Genomic DNA, 17,796 nt, shown 5'->3' with positions numbered 1-17,796 from the left:
CAAAATGCTTGAATATTTGGACTATCATAATTTCCCCATCAGTTATTAATAGTAAAAACTGCCTGTGGTAATTGCATGTCTCAGTTATGTCATGAGACATCAGCATGTCTTTTGATCAAGCCATTCATTGGTTTGCTCAGCTATACCATTAGCTTGGGGTTAATATGGTGTGTAAAATACCTATTTGATGCCTTCCCCTCGTGCCCAATTTTGTACCACTGTGGCTGTGAAATGTGACCCACTGTCACTTTGAATACATTCAGGAATAGGTAGAATACCAAACCATTCTTGCAAAACCTGTACCGTCTGGTCTCCAGTAGCTGTGCCAACAGCCGTTGCCATAGACAATCCTGATCTCCACTCCTACCAAAATATGTTTCCTCCCATGGGATGGTTTCAGATGACCTATGTAATCAACCTGCCACATGCTCCAAAGAGCCTTGCCTTGTCTGATACGATGGGCCGGAGCTTGGTTTGGGTGATTAGCCTTAAGCTTTATTTGGCACTGTGGGCAACTGCAAGGATTGCTTCACAGGTTTTCATAGACACTGGCCAACCCTGAGATCAGCATTCATAATAGAGATCTGCTTTCCCTGAGGGGCCTCGTTTGATATGCAACCATTCTGCTAGTCTATCCCAATCTTCCTTCTCACTGGTGACCATCCTGATTTGGGCCAGGTGGTCCACCTGCTGATTCCATTTCACAGCTGGGGCTCCATCCTGAGCATGTCCCTTCACCCATCCCACCTTTAAAGGTCAGGTTCTCCCTATTGCCAGGAAACGTTACCAGTCCTCTGTCCTCCACACTTTCGCATGACCTACCTCCCACTTACTAGATTCCCACTGACATATCCCCGCTGTAGTGCCCTTAAAGGTTGCATAAGAGTCAGTATAGACAATGGTAACACCATTCTCTATGGCCAGTAATAAAGCCCATAGTTCCCCTACTTGTGCACTACCTTCACCCTCTTCCTCGACTGTCTTCCCAGTACCAATTTCCAATGCCACTCCTTTATATTGCCATTTCGATCCCACTCGATGGGCAGATGCATCTGTGAACCACACTCCCTGCACATCTGAGCCTGCCACAAATTCAGGTGCCTCCTCAGTTGGAGAAGGTTTATAAGGTTGACCCAACAAGGTTGGATCAGGGTTTATAGGTTGCTGTAGTTTGAAAACCTTAACCAGACCCTCCTTTAGTGGGAGCAATTGGTTTATCCCTTCTAGGTATGTGTACCATTTCCTAACTGTGGCCTTTTGGGCTACTCCCTCGGGAGGTGGTGACCCATTGAGGATTGAATTTAAGAGAGGGAAAGAGCCCTGTACTATACCATCTTGTGTTGTACGCAGCTTTTCAGCTTCCTTAACCGCTCTAGTGAGGGAAAGGACCCCCTTTTTCCAATCTGAATATCGTTGCTCAGTCTCCTTAGATGAAGTGGAAGATAATAATAAAGGCCTAGCTGATCCTTGCGGTCCCTTTTGAAACACACCACAATACAAGGCATGTGCAGCAAATCCCCATTCCACCCTTAATGGATCTCATGTGTAGGGTTTAGGGATTAATCCGTGCGGGGCCCGGACGACGGAACACCAATGTGATGATTAAAGTCGCCAGTTTATTGAGCTTAGCTAATCATTTTTATACAATTCTCTTAAGTTGTTGAGAGACTTTGATTGGCTACTACATGCAAGCACTTGGTGTCCACACGCACAAGCATAAGCGGTGATTGGTTACATCGGTACTGTCCACGCGCACAAGCATAAGTGGTGATTGGTTACATCGATACTGTCCACGCGCACAAACATAAGACATAATTGGTTGTGTTAATTAGAGCATACAAGACTTGTCTTAGTCCAATTGGTCAAGATAAGCCCCTGAATTGAGGTTGTTTGTGCCAAGTTCCCTTTATCGTGGAATGTGCACCTGTGTTTTCCTAATTGGGATCTTTCTTCTTCTATCTTCTTATTTATTCTGTTCAAGGCCTTCTAAAGGCGCCTGGAACAATCTTGTGACCATGAGCTATTTTCAGGTCCAATAACTAACTTCCATATAACTGAACCCTACACTCATGGGTGCAATGGGCCTAGTCTCTGATAAGACTTAAACTAATCTTTCAAAGTGTTAAGGGCTTCCGTATGGTGCAAAGTCCAATCCCATTTCCTATTCTTTTGGAGCAAGTCATAGAGAAGGCGGGCAATCACTGAGAACCCTGGTATATGTTTTCTCCAGTAGTCCAAAGTACCTAGCAGCTGCTGTAATTCCATTTTATTGCCTGGAGTCTGTCCCTTTTCAATAGCTGAAAGAGTGTCGTGAGGTACCGCAACTGCTCCAGCTATCCACCATGCCCCCAGGAATTTAATTTCTTGTCCAGGACCTTGACATTTAGAAGATGGAATGTCTAGCCCATTCTTGACTAACAGATTCCAGATGGCCTCAGCCACTTGCCCTACCTGTTCCTTGTTATCCCCACCAACTAGGATATCATCTATATATTGATATATGTGAGCACCTGATGGCACTTCCACAGCATCAAGGAACTTTGTTGGAGTGGCGGAGGAATGCACATAAGTCGACCCAATATGAGTGATAGAAGTGATTCAACTTTATTTGCACGGATAGCTCATATTTATACAGTTTGCGATAATTATGCCTACTAGTCCTAATATGATTGGTACATTGCTAATGTTTATTCATTACTAAAACACACCCACTTGTGGCTGGCAGCTATGCGTGTTCAGTAACTTTCTCATGAGAACTTCTTCAAAAGTTACTTGTGAAGTTATGCCAAGGTCACACTGCTTTTATTTTTCTCCCGATAACGGCAAGACCAGCTGCTGTTTTTCTCCTGCTGTCAGTAGAGCCAGCTATTTTCGGCCAAGGCCTAATCTTGCTGCTCAAACTGACATTCTTTCACACAGAACTCTGCTCGCACAACTTTTCCACAGGCCCATGTCCTTTTTCATCAAGCCAGTTCCCAACAATTCCCCCTTTTTCTTTTTGTGCGAGTAGAGCTTGGTGCGTCAGCTTTGAGACTCCTTTCATCATGCACACATATGCAATTTTAACTATTACACAGATTAATATCAATATACCCAACCACCGTAAGGCTTCCTTAATCAATGACATTAGCCATGGTGTTATCCCGCCGAATATTGATTGTAACACCCCATCAAACCAATTAATTTCTTGCTGGATTTTTTGTGTATGTTTTTTCAGCCAATTTATCTGTTTGTGAATAGATTGAGAATGATCACTTAAATTAAAGCAACACATCCCCTCAACATCTTCACACCCATGTCCTTGTGCCAGCAGTAGAAAATCAATAGCTGCTCTATTTTGTAACACTGCATGTCTTAAACTTGACATGTCCTGCATCATCTCTTCAAGGATCTCTGACGTGGCCCTAGCCTGCTTTACTGACCAACAAGCGAGTTTATTCAATTGATTCAAAGCACGAGCTGTCCCTACACCTGGGAACATAGATGCAAAATTCTAGTTGTAACTGACCATAATTCAACATTATCATCACAATTTTGACCAAGTTGAGTTATACTCCTTTTGCTTCTGGGTAATGATAGTGATATTTTAAGCCAATTCCAATGTGTTACTGTAAGACCAATTTACCAATATAGCAAGGTCCTCCAAGAGGATTCTTTGGGATTCCGCCCCATGCTCTATCTCCACAAATCAAAAATATTCCGGGTGGTAAAGCTTTAGCTGAACCTTTTACTTTCAATATTTCATTGGTATCATTCATACTCCATCCATAGGCTCCAAGCGTTGTAGTTTTATTAAATTTGCCACAATGATGATTAATATCAAAACTCGTACTGTAAGGAGAAACAATACTACCACTAGCTCCATTTATATAATGGATTGTCATCCCAACCAATTCGACTATTTTTTCCTAACCAGCGTGCCATTTGCATTGCCTGTGCAGTGAATTTATTAAAGTTACCAAAAGTGATGCAAGTACGAGTTGTATTCTCATATGTACCATTGCCAATTGCTTCAGAACCTAAAAGGTCTAGTTGCTGTGGATCCCAGGGTAGAGTATGATTTAATTGCATAATTAAACAAGCTGATTGACTTGCTACATCTATTCCATTACAACTTTTGCTATTATCTATCCATCCTAGAAAGTCAGAAGAATCTAAATGAGGGTAACCTATCAAGCATGTTTTAAAGGGTTCTGTTGCAGTTGCCAAACTTAAGCAAAAATCAGTCTGTCCCGTCCTATTCGCCCACGCTATCCAGACGTTTGTCTGACCCGGTACTGGAACTGCTTTCAGTGGAACAAGAAGGGCGAACAGTAGCGGGAGCAGGCGCAGCTTTGGTCCATCTAGACGGCACCCATTGAGGTCCTGTAGAAGTAATAACACACATATAACCCTTCCCCATGTATCGTACTTCAACGGGTCCCTTCCATTCACCCGTTGCTAAATCCCTATAATACACCTTCATTGGTTGCTTTTGTTCTAAAGTAGCAACTCCTGAATGAACTTTGACTGGTGGTTCATCATTCTCCCCAAATATGCATAGGTAATTCATAACAAATAATGTTGTAGCCAACTTTTCCTGAACATCACACACATCTTTAAATTTCTGCAAATATTCTTTCAGTGTCTGATTAACCCGTTCTACAATAGCTTGTCCTGTGGGAGAGCGTGGAATGCCCGTAATATGCGTCACCCCCCATTGTTGACAGAATTTTCTGATCTTTTCACCCGCATACTCTGGTCCATTGTCCGTTTTTAATTTCTGAGGCACTCCCATGACAGCAAAACAACTTGTCAAATGTCGGACAATGTGCAGTGCCTTTTCTCCAGCTTGTGCTGTTGCCCAGCTAAATCGACTGAATGTGTCTACAGTCACATGTACATATTTCAAACGACCAAACTCAGATACATGGGTAACGTCCATTTGCCAAAGTTCGTTTGGGCCCAGTCCACATGGGTTAACTCCTGTCCCTAAACCTGGTCCATGATGACTACACTCAGGGCACGCTCTCACGATTCCTCGGGCTTCTTCGATTGTAATACTAAATTGCTTATATAAACCTCTTGCATTTTGATGAAATACGTTGTGAGTTTCTTTGGCTTTTACAAAGTCATTCATAGGTACAGTTACGGTAACTAATTGGTCAGCTTTATCATTTCCTTCTCCCAGTCCTTCCTTCCACATGTGACTTCTAATGTGAATAACTGCATAGCTTTTCTGTCTCTGTCGTAATGCCAATTGTAATTGACGAAACAATTCAAATAGGCGAGAATTCTTGATGTCTTTGATCCTAGCATCTTCAATCCTTTCCAAAACTCCAGCAACATATAATGAATCTGTCACAAAATTCAATTCTGTATCATGCCATTGTAGAGCTGCCCACACTACTGCTGCTAATTCCAGTGTTTGCAGTGAGTCTCCTGGCACTGCTGCAAGGATATGATGATACCATTGATTGTTTTGAAGCCATGTAATTGCTGCTGTACGTGACCTTTTTCCAGCATCGGTAAATACGGTAACTGCGTCTGACAATGGTTTTTCACTTTGTTTTGATGGCATTATCCATGTATTTTGACTGACCCATTGCAGGACTGGTGCTTTAATTGAATCGATAGTTATATCATTTGCTGTTGACAATAAACTCATTTGTAAGTCCTCCGACTGTCGCAAGCACCACTCTAAATTTTCCCTTTTAATAGGTATTCTGATAATTCCTGGCTCCGATCCAGTAATTTGTAATATTCTTGTCCTTCCTTTCCTAATTAGTTCTGCTAAAGTCTCTAATTTCCTCTCAATCGTTTTTTGTGGTTGCAATTGTGTAAATAACCATTCCAACACTCAGACCCTCTCCCCCTTTTTCTTTTTGCACTGGGTCAGTGCACCAATTAATTGAGAAGGTCCATGTATAATCGTTAAGTCGACAGGAATACGCGGATCTCGATGATCTACCCACCTTTGTGTAATTTGTTCGACAATTGCCTTGATAACTTCCTGTTGTCTGGAAGAAAGGTGTACAGGTTTCGCTGGATCTGTCCCTTGTAATAATGGCCTAAGTTCTTCTAATTGTTCATTAGGTATACCAACTATTGGTCGTAACCATTGTAGGTCTCCCATTAATTTCTGTACATTGTTTAATGTCCGTAGTTCAGTGTGCAGGGTTAACTTTTGAGGGCGAATTTGAGATTCTGAAATATTCCAGCCAAGGTATTTCCAAGGCGAAACCCTCTGTATTTTTTCTGGAGCAATGACTAAACCTTCCTTTCTTAAAGTTTGCGATAAAAATTGCTCTTGTTGTTTTGTAAAACAGTCCTTTTGAGCTATCAGGATGTCATCCATATAATGATAAATAAATGCTGTCGGCCAGGCCTCCCGGACAGGACGTAATGCATTGTCCACAAATAATTGACAAAGAGGTGGACTATTCTTCATACCTTGTGGTAACACTGTCCATTCATACCGTTGTGCAGGTGCCTCTCTATTAATCGAAGGCAGAGTAAATGCAAATCGCTGGGTGTCTCGCTGATGCAAATGTATGGTGAAGAAACAGTCCTTAAGATCAACTATCAATAGAGTCCAATGATCTGGTAACATAGCAGGATTGGGTAGTACAGGTTGTAAAGCTCCCATTGGTTGCATTTGAGAATTTACTGCTCTTAAATCTTGTAGTAATCTCCAGTTTCCTGATTTCTTTCTTATTACAAAGATTGGAGTATTCCATGGACTTGTTGATAACTGTAAATGTCCTTGTTGAAGCTGTTCTCGAACAAGGTTATGAGCTGCCTGTAGACTTTCCTTTTTCAACGGCCACTGCTCGATCCAGACTGGATCATCTGTCAGCCACTGTAATTGGATCGGGAAAGTCCATTCTGCAGTGACCGCCATTAAAAATGCTTGTCTGTAGTAAGGATCACTCCCATTTGATCTAAAACATCCCTTCCAACAAGAGCTTGTACTCCTTGTGGAAGCAACATCACAGTCACAAAGGCAGTTGTTGTTCTCCCGTCTATGATGATAGTAACTCTGTCTCTGCTACGCTGCACCGATGTAGATCCGCCGACACTTTCAACCCCGGTAGTCGTAGGAACCAAGGGCCAATTCTCCGGCCAACGATCCTGTGACACGATGGTAAGGTCGGCTCCCGTATCAAATAGTGCTTCAATGTGAACAGAATGTCCATAATTTACCATTGTAATCCTCATTACCGGTCGCTTGTTCATTGCCATGGTTAACATGGTTAGTCCTCCAGTGGATCCGAATCCATCATTTTGTCTTGCCTTCTCAGAACATGGATGTAGGTCCTTAGTCAAATGCGGCACAGGGACCAATTGTGCAATCCGACTGCTGGCTGGCACATGGATTGGTGGAAAATTTGTTTGCAGTACAATTGATATCACGCCAGTGTAGTCAGCATCAATGACTCCTGGTAAAATAAATAGTCCTTGTATTCTGCTCGATGATCGTCCAAGTAATAATGCTCCATAGGTTTGTCCATTAATAGTTATAGGTCCATGAATATTTGTAGGAACCTTTTGTGGTCGTGAGTCCAGTAATGTAATATCTATTGCTGTTGCCAAGTCCAGCCCGAGGCTTCCTTTTGTGGCTGGTTGCAGGGACTCTGTAGAAATGGGTTTGCATTGTTTTCCACCGGTAGATGGCTCTGTTCCCCCGTCGATGGAGTCTGAAGGGCTGGGGCGGCTATTGTTGTCCTCGCGCGGCAACCCGACGCGCTCGATTGTCCGTTTCCCGTCCGCTTACAGACGCTGGTGCTATGATTATTCACTTGACAGTTCTCGCACCAAACTTGAGAAACTCTACAGTGCCTTCTCATATGACCTTCTTGCCCGCAGCGGAAACATTTACTTCTTGATTGTATCGATGATCGGGGTCGCATCTCAGGCTGGCGCAACGGAGCTAAGGCTGCGAATGCTTGCTGCTGTGCCTGAATCAGATCTTTCCCTAATTCCCGCACTGCTTCCACTAACATCGCTTGTCGACCCACTGGAACTCTACTTAATCTATCTAGCATCATTTCTACGGTTGCATCCCCCGGTAAAGACAGAATTATTGCTTTAGTTTCGGGATTAGTATTTTCATAAATGCACTGTCTTAATAAAGCTCCCCTCATCCATTCAGGAACATCAGACTGATCGATTGCAGATGTCACTCTATCTATAAATTTCCCAAAAGGTTCATCTCTGTTCTGTTTCATTGACATATACGAAGGTGACACTGGCTGAGTTTTCACATTCCCTATTGCTATTCTGGCCGTTCGCATAGATTCCAAGCATACATCTGGACCTTGTTGGATTTGAATATCAATGCTAGCGAATCGGCCTGATCCCATCAGTTGCTCAACAGTAACCCCATAAAGCGGGTCTCCCCGTTGACGCAGCTGATGCATTGAAATCTCACAATGCTGCTGCCAGTGAGCTTGCCATAATAACTGCTGTGATTGTGTCATTATCATTCGGATAACTCCTTTAATATCCTCTGGACACAAGATTATACTTCCCCATATATAGTTTAACATTTGTTTAGCAGGCTTAGATTGTAATCCTGCTTCATTAACTGTAGATCATAATTGTGATAGTAATTTCCAGCCTAATGGTTGATGTAATCCTTCTAAATTTCCATCATCTCCCACATTGTAAACAACTGGGCAAGCAAGAACTTCCAAAATGCTGCCAGCCAATTCATACTGTTTATCTTCTACTGCGCCTTTTAATATTTTCTGCCAATTTACAGGTGTTATTTTCAATCGATTTTTTAATGATTCATTACTCGGTATTCCCTCTTTCATTTCAATTTGTGGGATTTCCGATTCTGATTCTTTAGGACATGGTGGTGCAGTAGATTTTACTTCTGATTCATTAGATAAATTTGTAACATTACCGCGTGGTGGTACAGGAGGCGGCTGACTGGCCACTTCAGGATGTACTGTAACTGGTGGGCCAGTGGACGGAGTAGGAACGTACTCCTTACCATAAGTAAGTAAGCCTGCTGATTCCTCAGTACCCCCCAGCCGCTCTGTAGCCACTGCCGCAAAATTCTTTTCTACTTTATATCGCTTAATACTGTTAGTAATCTCCCGCCAAGGTTTCATTAATTTTTTAGCTGATTTATCTTCATCAATTACCAAGTCCCATAATACATCTCCTAACTTATGCCACTCACTCTCCTCAAATAATAAATCCGGATTCTTAAAACACCCCTTAACGCGACCCAGCGCGACTAACCCCGAAATTTGCTTAACGCAATTTACTCCCCGCTTTTCTAAAAAGCACTGTAATAATTCTAGGGCTACCTCTTGATCCATTGCCGGCCAGCTTCTTGATACTCCTTGGTGCTACCTTGATTAAGGCACCTCGGTTAAAAAGTCTTTGCAGCCTTTTTCTAGTAGCCCTCACTGACGGCGAACCCCTTTTGGACGGTCCAGGCACGAGAGTTAACACACCAACCAAGACGATCAGCGTTCGGTTAATCTTTTGCCCCCCGGTCGCTGCTACCGGTGCTTCTCAGTGTCCGTCGTTCCAATTCCCCTTTCTTCGGCCCCACGTTTGGGCACCATTTGTTGGAGCGGCGGAGGAATGCACATAAGTCGACCCAATATGAGTGATAGAAGTGATTCAACTTTATTTGCACGGATAGCTCATATTTATACAGTTTGCGATAATTATGCCTACTAGTCCTAATATGATTGGTACATTGCTAATGTTTATTCATTACTAAAACACACCCACTTGTGGCTGGCAGCTATGCGTGTTCAGTAACTTTCTCATGAGAACTTCTTCAAAAGTTACTTGTGAAGTTATGCCAAGGTCACACTGTTTTTATTTTTCTCCCGATAACAGCAAGACCAGCTGCTGTTTTTCTCCTGCTATCAGTAGAGCCAGCTATTTTCAGCCAAGGCCTAGTCTTGTTGCTCAAACTGACATTCTTTCACACAGAACTCTGCTCGCACAACTTTTCCACAGGCCCATGTCCTTTTTCAGCAAGCCAGTTCCCAACAGAATTTGGCTAAAGTATTGTGAGCAATAGTGGGGGAATGCCTCTATCCCTGGGGAAGTCGATTAAAAGTGTATTGTATCCACTCCCAAGTGAAGGTGAACTGGGGTTTGTCCTCTTCCCTTAGGGGAATCATAAAAAACATATCCTTGACATCTAAAGCAGCCATCCATGGGTGGGCCACAGCCGGTATTGCTGTTATTACTGAGGTAATACTTGGAACAGCAGCAGTTAATGGTGGGGTGTTACTGTTCAATCTTCTATAATCAATTGTTAGTTGCCACCTCCCATCTGGTTTATGAACTGGCCAAACAGGAGAATTATAAAGGGAAGGTGTGCGACTTACGATCTGTCTCTTCTCAAGATCATTAATTACTTCTGAAATGCCCTGTTTGGTCATGGCTGGCAGTGGGTATTGAGAGACACGGGTTACCTTAGATTGTGGTAGTGCAGGAGCAACCTGCAAGTTTCTCACATGGGTGGCCTCTGCCCCCAAAGCTCCACACCCTGCCATTGGGTAGGTCCCATTGTCTACCTGCCAGCACATCAAATCCCAGTATATTTCCCTCATAGGGACTCAAATCCACTTCCACAGCTGTCATTCTCTTTTCCCCAGGTAGCTAAAGTTGGGTTTGAGCTATGGGACATTTTCCTGCTGCTCTTGTCTCTCCTCTAATGTTTATAGCCTTTCTCGATGGTTTAATTCCCAGCTCATTAGCTTTGTTGTTTGTTTAAAACACTAATTTGGGCTCTTGTATCAATTAAAAATTCTAAACTTATCTGTCTTGGACCCACAGGAATGTGTATATAAGGCTCCTTATCAGCAGACCATTGGCAAGAATTCACCACACGGATTGGGCGGCCTGAACCCCAAACCGCAACTTCTAGTTTTTTAGCCCTTCCACTTGCCCTCACTGTGCCGCGAAAAGGTTCAGTTTCTCTTCCCGAGGGGACGAAGTTGCTGGCGCTTCCCTTTGGTCTCTAGTTTTCCCCTCCAGCAATTCCACCAGCTTCCGGATGTTGTCAGTGGACTGCCCGCACAGCACGGCTCGGGGTGCCCCCAGTGCCAACGCCTTCCGCCAGAGATCATTCCTTCCGGGATCGTAATTCCGACCCGGCCGACCCCGGGAAGGAGCTCAGGCTCCCGGGGGCGAGGAGGCCGTTCGGGGCGGGGTTTACGACTGGCTGGCCGGACTTTCCTGCTGCCCTCCGCGCCACCTCTCGGCTCCTCCCATCCCATCTCGCGCCCGTGAACTACTATGCTGTGCAGTACTTCCGCCCAAATCATCCCGTGCACGGGCGGGTTCTGCTGATTACACTCACTGGCCCCCTGAATTCTTTCTCTGAGGGACTGGACGTGTATCTTTAAAGCATCCGGCAGCCCTCTAATAAGGGGTCTAAGGGGTGGCGGGGGTCCACCGGTACAGCTATCGCTATCCCTTGCTGCCCCCTGTTGTACATCGCCTGAACACAGGCCACCTTTTGCACTCCCTCCGTTACCTCCCACAGTCCCTTTACCCGGATAGTAACAGGTTCTTCTCTCTCCTTGGGGTCCACACCCCCAGCCCAATAGACTACTCGGGACGTTATCGACTGATCACCTGCTGGTCCGTCACTCAGAAACACTCCCGGTCCCCAGAAACCTCTTGCTTTGTCATCACTCAATAGTATCCAATCTCCCCCCAGTTAAAGAAACTCTCCACAAATATTCAGTCTCAGTTTTTGCCCGGCTTGTGCGAAAACTTAGCTTGCAGCTCACTGAGTTTGGGTCCTGACCAAGGGGTCGTGCAGACAGTGGTTTGGGGGTTCCCACCATGTGGATCCGTGTGCCTTTGTTTTAATAAGGGGTCGCACATCCCTTTCCTCCAATTCCTCTACCTCTTCAGAGCTGTTTTCATCAGAGTCCCCCCAGATGTCCCCATCCCAATCCTCAGGGTCCGTACCCGTGATTAACTTTCAGATTTGGGTAATACTGGGGGGCTTTTTTGCTTGTGCTAGCATAATTTCAATCTTTCATTCCAATAGATGCGTCCACTCCTTTTCTCGTTTCAATTCCGCCTTCAAACAATCTATTTCCCCTTGCTTTTTAGAATTATTCTTTGCCAATCTGTCAGAATCACTCTTTCAGTTTTGCGCTTGAATCAAGCAGGCGCCTAGGATGGCACACATACTGCCTTTGCCCTTGCCATCTTGACTACTGCTGCGGCATTGTTCTACTCTCTCCATGACCGCTGCTGGGTCGGACCACTTCTCCTTCGCCCATTCCATACCTGGGGGAGAAGGGCTACAGCTGTTCCTCTATAATAATTCCTCTATTATCACCATCCTGCCGACTATGCCAATTTAAAATGTTATGGAGGCTCACACAATCAAATCCAACAGGTGTTAAAAATCAGATTTATTCTTCAGTAAAAAGTTAGTTAGAACCACGATAACATTAGTGAAGCACAGGCTCAATGATGTAAGGGGGATTAGTACTACACAGCCAACTTAAGAATTCTTAAGATTTAAAATGATGACTCAAAAATGCACATATCACTCACCTAAAAGATGAGGGCTCTCAACCTCGAGGAGTTACCTAGGGCAGTGTCCCGACTCAAGGGGAGAATCCCCGACTGCAGACCTGCTACTCTGAGAACTGACTCAAAATGTCCTCCAGCGGGTCCCCGTTTATACCCTTGTCAAATCTGATCTGTGGTAATTTTAATCCCCATTGGCCAAAAGGTCAACACTTCCATGTACCTGGTGCATTTGATTGGTCAGTTCAATTTTCAACCTGTGGCCTGTAGGGTTTGGGGTTTTTTTCCTCTTCTCCCTGCCCGGAGAAGTTTCATTTCCTGTCGGGGCAGGTGTACCTGCCACAGGGTAATCAGAATTCTCATATTGGTGCATGTCAGTGTTGTGGTTTAACCCCAGCAGGCAACTAAGCACTCTCTCCTGGAAGAACTGGCTCTGACAAACCTCCCATAGGGAAGCCCTGCCCCCAGCCAGGTTGGGAAAAGGGATGATGAAGATGTTACAGAGGATAACAGGATTTACTGCCCCCCCCCATCCTCCCCCTTTCCCTGAGCTTTTGTTGCTGAGCATGACGTCATATGGCATGGAATATCCCTTTGGTCAGTTGAGGGTCAGCTGTCCCAGCTGTGTCCCCTCCCAACCTCTTGCCCATCCTCCAGCCTACTGGCCTTTGGGCGGGGGGTGGGGGAGGGTTTGGAGAGACAGCCTAGATGCTCTGCAAGCACTCTTCAGCAATAGCCAAAACTTTGGTGTGTTATCAACAGTGTTCTAGCCACAAATGCAAAGCACAGCACCATATGGGGTGCTATGAAGAAAGTTAACTCCATCCCAGCCAGACCCAATACACTGGCACTCCAGGCTCAAATTCTGTAGGACCCTCCCTAGATCCAAAGATTTATGGCCCCTCCAACTACTGATGCTAGGACCCTCACTTGCTTCAGTAGCTAACATTACAGGCCGGGGGTGCCCACACCCTTGGTCTGACTCCAGTAGCTAGTACTAAAGCCACTCACAGAGGTCTCACCAGTAGCTGGCACTTAGCCCTTGCAGCACACATACACAGGGGATAGGGGGTGAGATTACACAGAGAGAGAGTTTGTCCTGGTTTCGGCTGGGATAGAGTTGTCTTCCTAGTAGCTGGTATAGTGCTATGTTTTGGGTTCAGTATGAGAAAGATGTTGATAACACTGATGTTTTCAGTTGTTGCTAAGTAACCTTTAGTCTACAGTCAAGGATTTTTCAGCTTCTGATGCCCAGCCAGCAAGAAGGCTGGAGGAGCACAAGAAGTTGGGACAGGACACAGCCAGGGCAGCTGACCCAAAGTGGCCAACGGGGTATTCCATACCATGTGACGTCATGTCTAGTACATAAACTGGGAGGATTGGGGCTGAGAGGGAACTGCCGCTCTGGGACTAACGGCATTGATCGGCGGGTGGTGAGCAATTGCATTGTGCATCACTTGTTTTGTATATTCCAATCCTTTTATTACTACTGTTGTCATTTTATTAGTGTTATCATTATCATTATTAGTTTCTTCTTTTCTGTTCTATTAAACCGTTCTTATCTCAACCCATGAGTTTTTCCTTTTTTTTTCTGATTCTCTCCCCCATCCCACTGGGTGGGGGGGAAGTGAGTGAGTGGCTGTGTGGTGCTTAGTTGCTGGCTGGGTTTAAACCATGACATTTAATAAGATAGGACAGATTGTGGTGATCAGGAGCAGGGCTCAGCCAGACAAGTGTACTAACCAGCTCCATTTTACATGTGACTGGCCCCTTTTATACCCTTTTCTGTCTACCCCCCCTCTTTGTTCCTCCCTGCTCCCCTTTCTCCTGGACATTGTCTCATCAGCTGGAATAGTCCCTCCTGGACCCCCTCCTGGACCCACAGGTTTGCATTCTTATCAGTTGCAAAGTCCTGGGTTTGCCTGCAGTTCCTTGATAGCCCATCAATTAGTGTGAGGGACCAGGTTTGTTTCTGGTTATTGTCTTTGTTAATGCTAATTGGTCAGATTTTATGACTCTGTGTGTTTGTCTCCCTCCCTTTCCTTATCATGCACCTGAAAAAATAAACATTCTCACACCCCACATATCCTTACCAATTAGGGTGACTAACCAAGTTTGTTCTTATTAGAATCTCCCTTATCATGTGTTGGTCAGGTTTGTCTTTGTATATTCTTGTTTATGGCTCCTTTGACCAGATATCCTTGAACGAGCAGACACTCTCCTTCCACGTACCTTTACGCAAATGATGCCTGAAGAAGTCTTGTAAGAGTTTCACCCATCTATCAAAATATTTAGGCTATTTGAAATATTCAAAGATAGTATTCTTATAACCAAGTATCAAGTTTAAAGGTAAAATTTATTTTGTGATCAGTGGTATAAAGTCCAACCATTGACTGATTATCAGTGACCTCTCAAGGACTGACACTAGGGCTGACACTGTTTAACATCTTTATTAATGACTTGAATAATGGGATGGAGTGCACACTGAAAATTTCTGGATGCTACCAAATCAGGGGGAGCAGTTGATACACTGGAGGGCAGGGTTGCTACTCAGAATGACCTTGACAGGCTGGAGAAATGGGCTGACAGGAACCTCACTGAGTTCAACAAAGGGAAATTTCCGAGATCTGGGATGGAACAACTCCATACACCAGTACAGGCTGGGGGCTAATTGGCTAGAGAACAGCTTTGCAGAAAAGGACCTAGGGTCCTGGTGGACAACTAGTATATGAGCTAGCAGTGTGCCTTTGTGGTCAAGGCAAACTGCATCCTAGGCTGTATTAACAGTAATGTAGCCAGAAGGTTAAGAGAAGTTATTTTTTTTCCCCCTCTGTTTCATACTGATGAGACTACAACTGGAGTCCTGTGTCCCCTTTTGGGCTCCCCAGTACAAGAAAGACATTGACATACTGGAGTGACCCCAGCAGAGGGCCACCAAGATGATCGGGGGCTGGAGCATATGACATAAAAGGAGAGGCTGAGAGCTGGGATTGTTTAGCCTTCAGAAGAAAAGGAAGGACAAGAGGCAATGGGCACAAGCTGAAACATGGGAAATTCCACTTAGATATTAGGAAGTTTTTTTCCCCATGAGGATGTCAAACACAAATAGGGGCCATGCTTGGCAAGTGGGATGGGTTGGACTAGAGACCTCCAGATGTCCCTTCCAACCTATCATTCTATAATTCAATAAATGCCCATCATCATCCACTTGTTTTGTTGTTCCTCTAACTAAGCTACTACAACAGTTTAGGAAGCTTTAAGGACTTCCTAAGCTATGGAACTAAGATATTAGTACAAACTACTTCCAGCTAGTTTGAGCAAAGGTAGTTGGTTTTTGTCTCAGAAATATGCTAGTTGTACTCAGGTCATCTGTATTCAGATCCCACCCACTGTGGGGAACAGCAACTTCCAGCTGAAAAGAGAGAACAGCTTGGGACAACATCTTTTTAAACACCACTCCAGCTAGATCTGTAAAAGTATGTCTGACTATGCCCTAAACTTTAGTAGTGAAGACAGCTCCAGATTTTGGGTGCATAGTATTTCCTTGAGAAAACACTTCTGTTCATAAAATTGTTCAGAATAAACTGTCAACAGCACCACATTGTAGTCAAGATTTTTTGTTTGGTTGGTTGTTTTCTTTTTTAATACTGTTAGGCTAATCCAGTTATTGGGGAAGAATATATACAATGGTATTTAGCAAAAACTGGAATAAGATCAGGAATAACAGCATCAAGTCAACACAACTCTATTTGGCATACCATTAACAGTGCCAGAAATGGATAAAGGTTTGACTGCCTTGGTTCCTTTGTGGAATAATAATTGGCTTTATATTTGTGATGGCTTTTGGCACAGTTTAGATTGTTGTGGGCTATATGACTTTTTACACATTAGAAGTGATTGAGGTGAGGCAAATTAAATACATTTAAAATAACTTGATATAGAATGTAACTTGCTTGATAATATCAACATTGTGCAGAAAAATCACCTTGCAGAAGTAATAAAAATGGTAGTTTGATGTATAACCTATCTTATTCTGCTGTCTTCTTACACTACCTTGCATTTCCCTGAATTTCCACCATTTCTGCCATATTGTATGCTATGGGATCTATATTACAGCACTGTGGGGAGGTTGAACTAAGCTTCCATTTATTATTTAAATGATTAAGCTATTTTAATTAATATTAACAATAACAGAGGCTGAATCCTGAACATTCTTTCTAGTAACACTGTCGCTGAAAAAGAATCTAATAATATGACCAAATACTGTCAGTCAGGATGAAAGAAGATGTCTTTTACAGCTCCTTCTCTACCAGGTGTGTGCTGGAACTAAACCCACTCAGTCTCAACCAAAGCACCAGCTAGGACAGGAAGTCTCAGTCTTCAAACCAATTAGGAGGATTTTGTAAACGCAAATCTGGCTTGTCATCGGGGTATAAAGATTTATAGTCTTGTCTGGTAGGATTCATTGCAGGAGCCAGTATTGTATTTGTAATAAGCTTTTGAACCTTAGTCGAAATAAACTGTATGAGACAGGCAACTGTGGATTATAATGCTCATAATCTGAACTTCCCAAACAAAATAAATTCAAGCTCTAGGAAGCAGCTTTCCTTATCTTTTTTCTAAGCTTTATATGAAATACCTGATTTGATCCTGGTATTCCAAACTCACTTTAATGTTCTAGCATTCTGTTACTTGGTGGGTCTTCCACAATTAAAAGAGCATGCTACATTTTTAAATGCAAAACACACTGTCTGGAACACACATTGGAGATCCATAAGAAACATGGCTTGATACGATAGAGATTTTATTTTTTCTTTTCAGATTAAGTACGCTGAAATACGTTAATGCTGCAAATATTTTCACAATTTTACTAAAGCAAAACTTGCAGTAGTAGGCTTTGGTGGTCATACATTAACAGCAATGAAGTCCAGATGCCAAAGTCTTCTTGCTCCTAACAACCCTATTTTAGCTAGCTAAATTTAGAATGGAAACTTATTCTTGATATTTAAATTAACATATTATATTCTGCAGTTATTAGAAGCATGAACAGCTATTTAATCAAGTTGACACCTCAAATAATAATCACTTTTGCAGTCTGACAAACACTCAGTGTTAGTTTTTTACTTCTAATACTGCTACATAAATATTAACTGGCTTATTTAAAAGGCAGAAGTTGAAATCATTTTTCTTTCAAAATAAATAATATTACAATCTAAAATATTTAATTATATAAACTCCAAAACAATTCAAATGTCAAATGTTTGTAACAGG

The 17,796-nt window shown here is 43.4% G+C and overlaps 1 protein-coding gene across 2 annotated transcripts in view; it reads left to right on the top strand.

The window, feature by feature from the left end:
* The window catches only part of LOC126035485 (uncharacterized), a 349,826-nt gene that overhangs the window by 163,801 nt on the left and 168,229 nt on the right, over positions 1–17,796 (top strand). The window lies entirely within an intron of this gene.

The sequence above is a fragment of the Accipiter gentilis genome, chromosome W (assembly GCF_929443795.1).
Source record: "Accipiter gentilis chromosome W, bAccGen1.1, whole genome shotgun sequence".
In the NCBI taxonomy this organism is placed as follows: domain Eukaryota; kingdom Metazoa; phylum Chordata; class Aves; order Accipitriformes; family Accipitridae; genus Astur; species Astur gentilis.
Note: the sequence above shows the minus strand (reverse complement) of the source record. Positions and strands in the feature narration are given on the sequence as shown.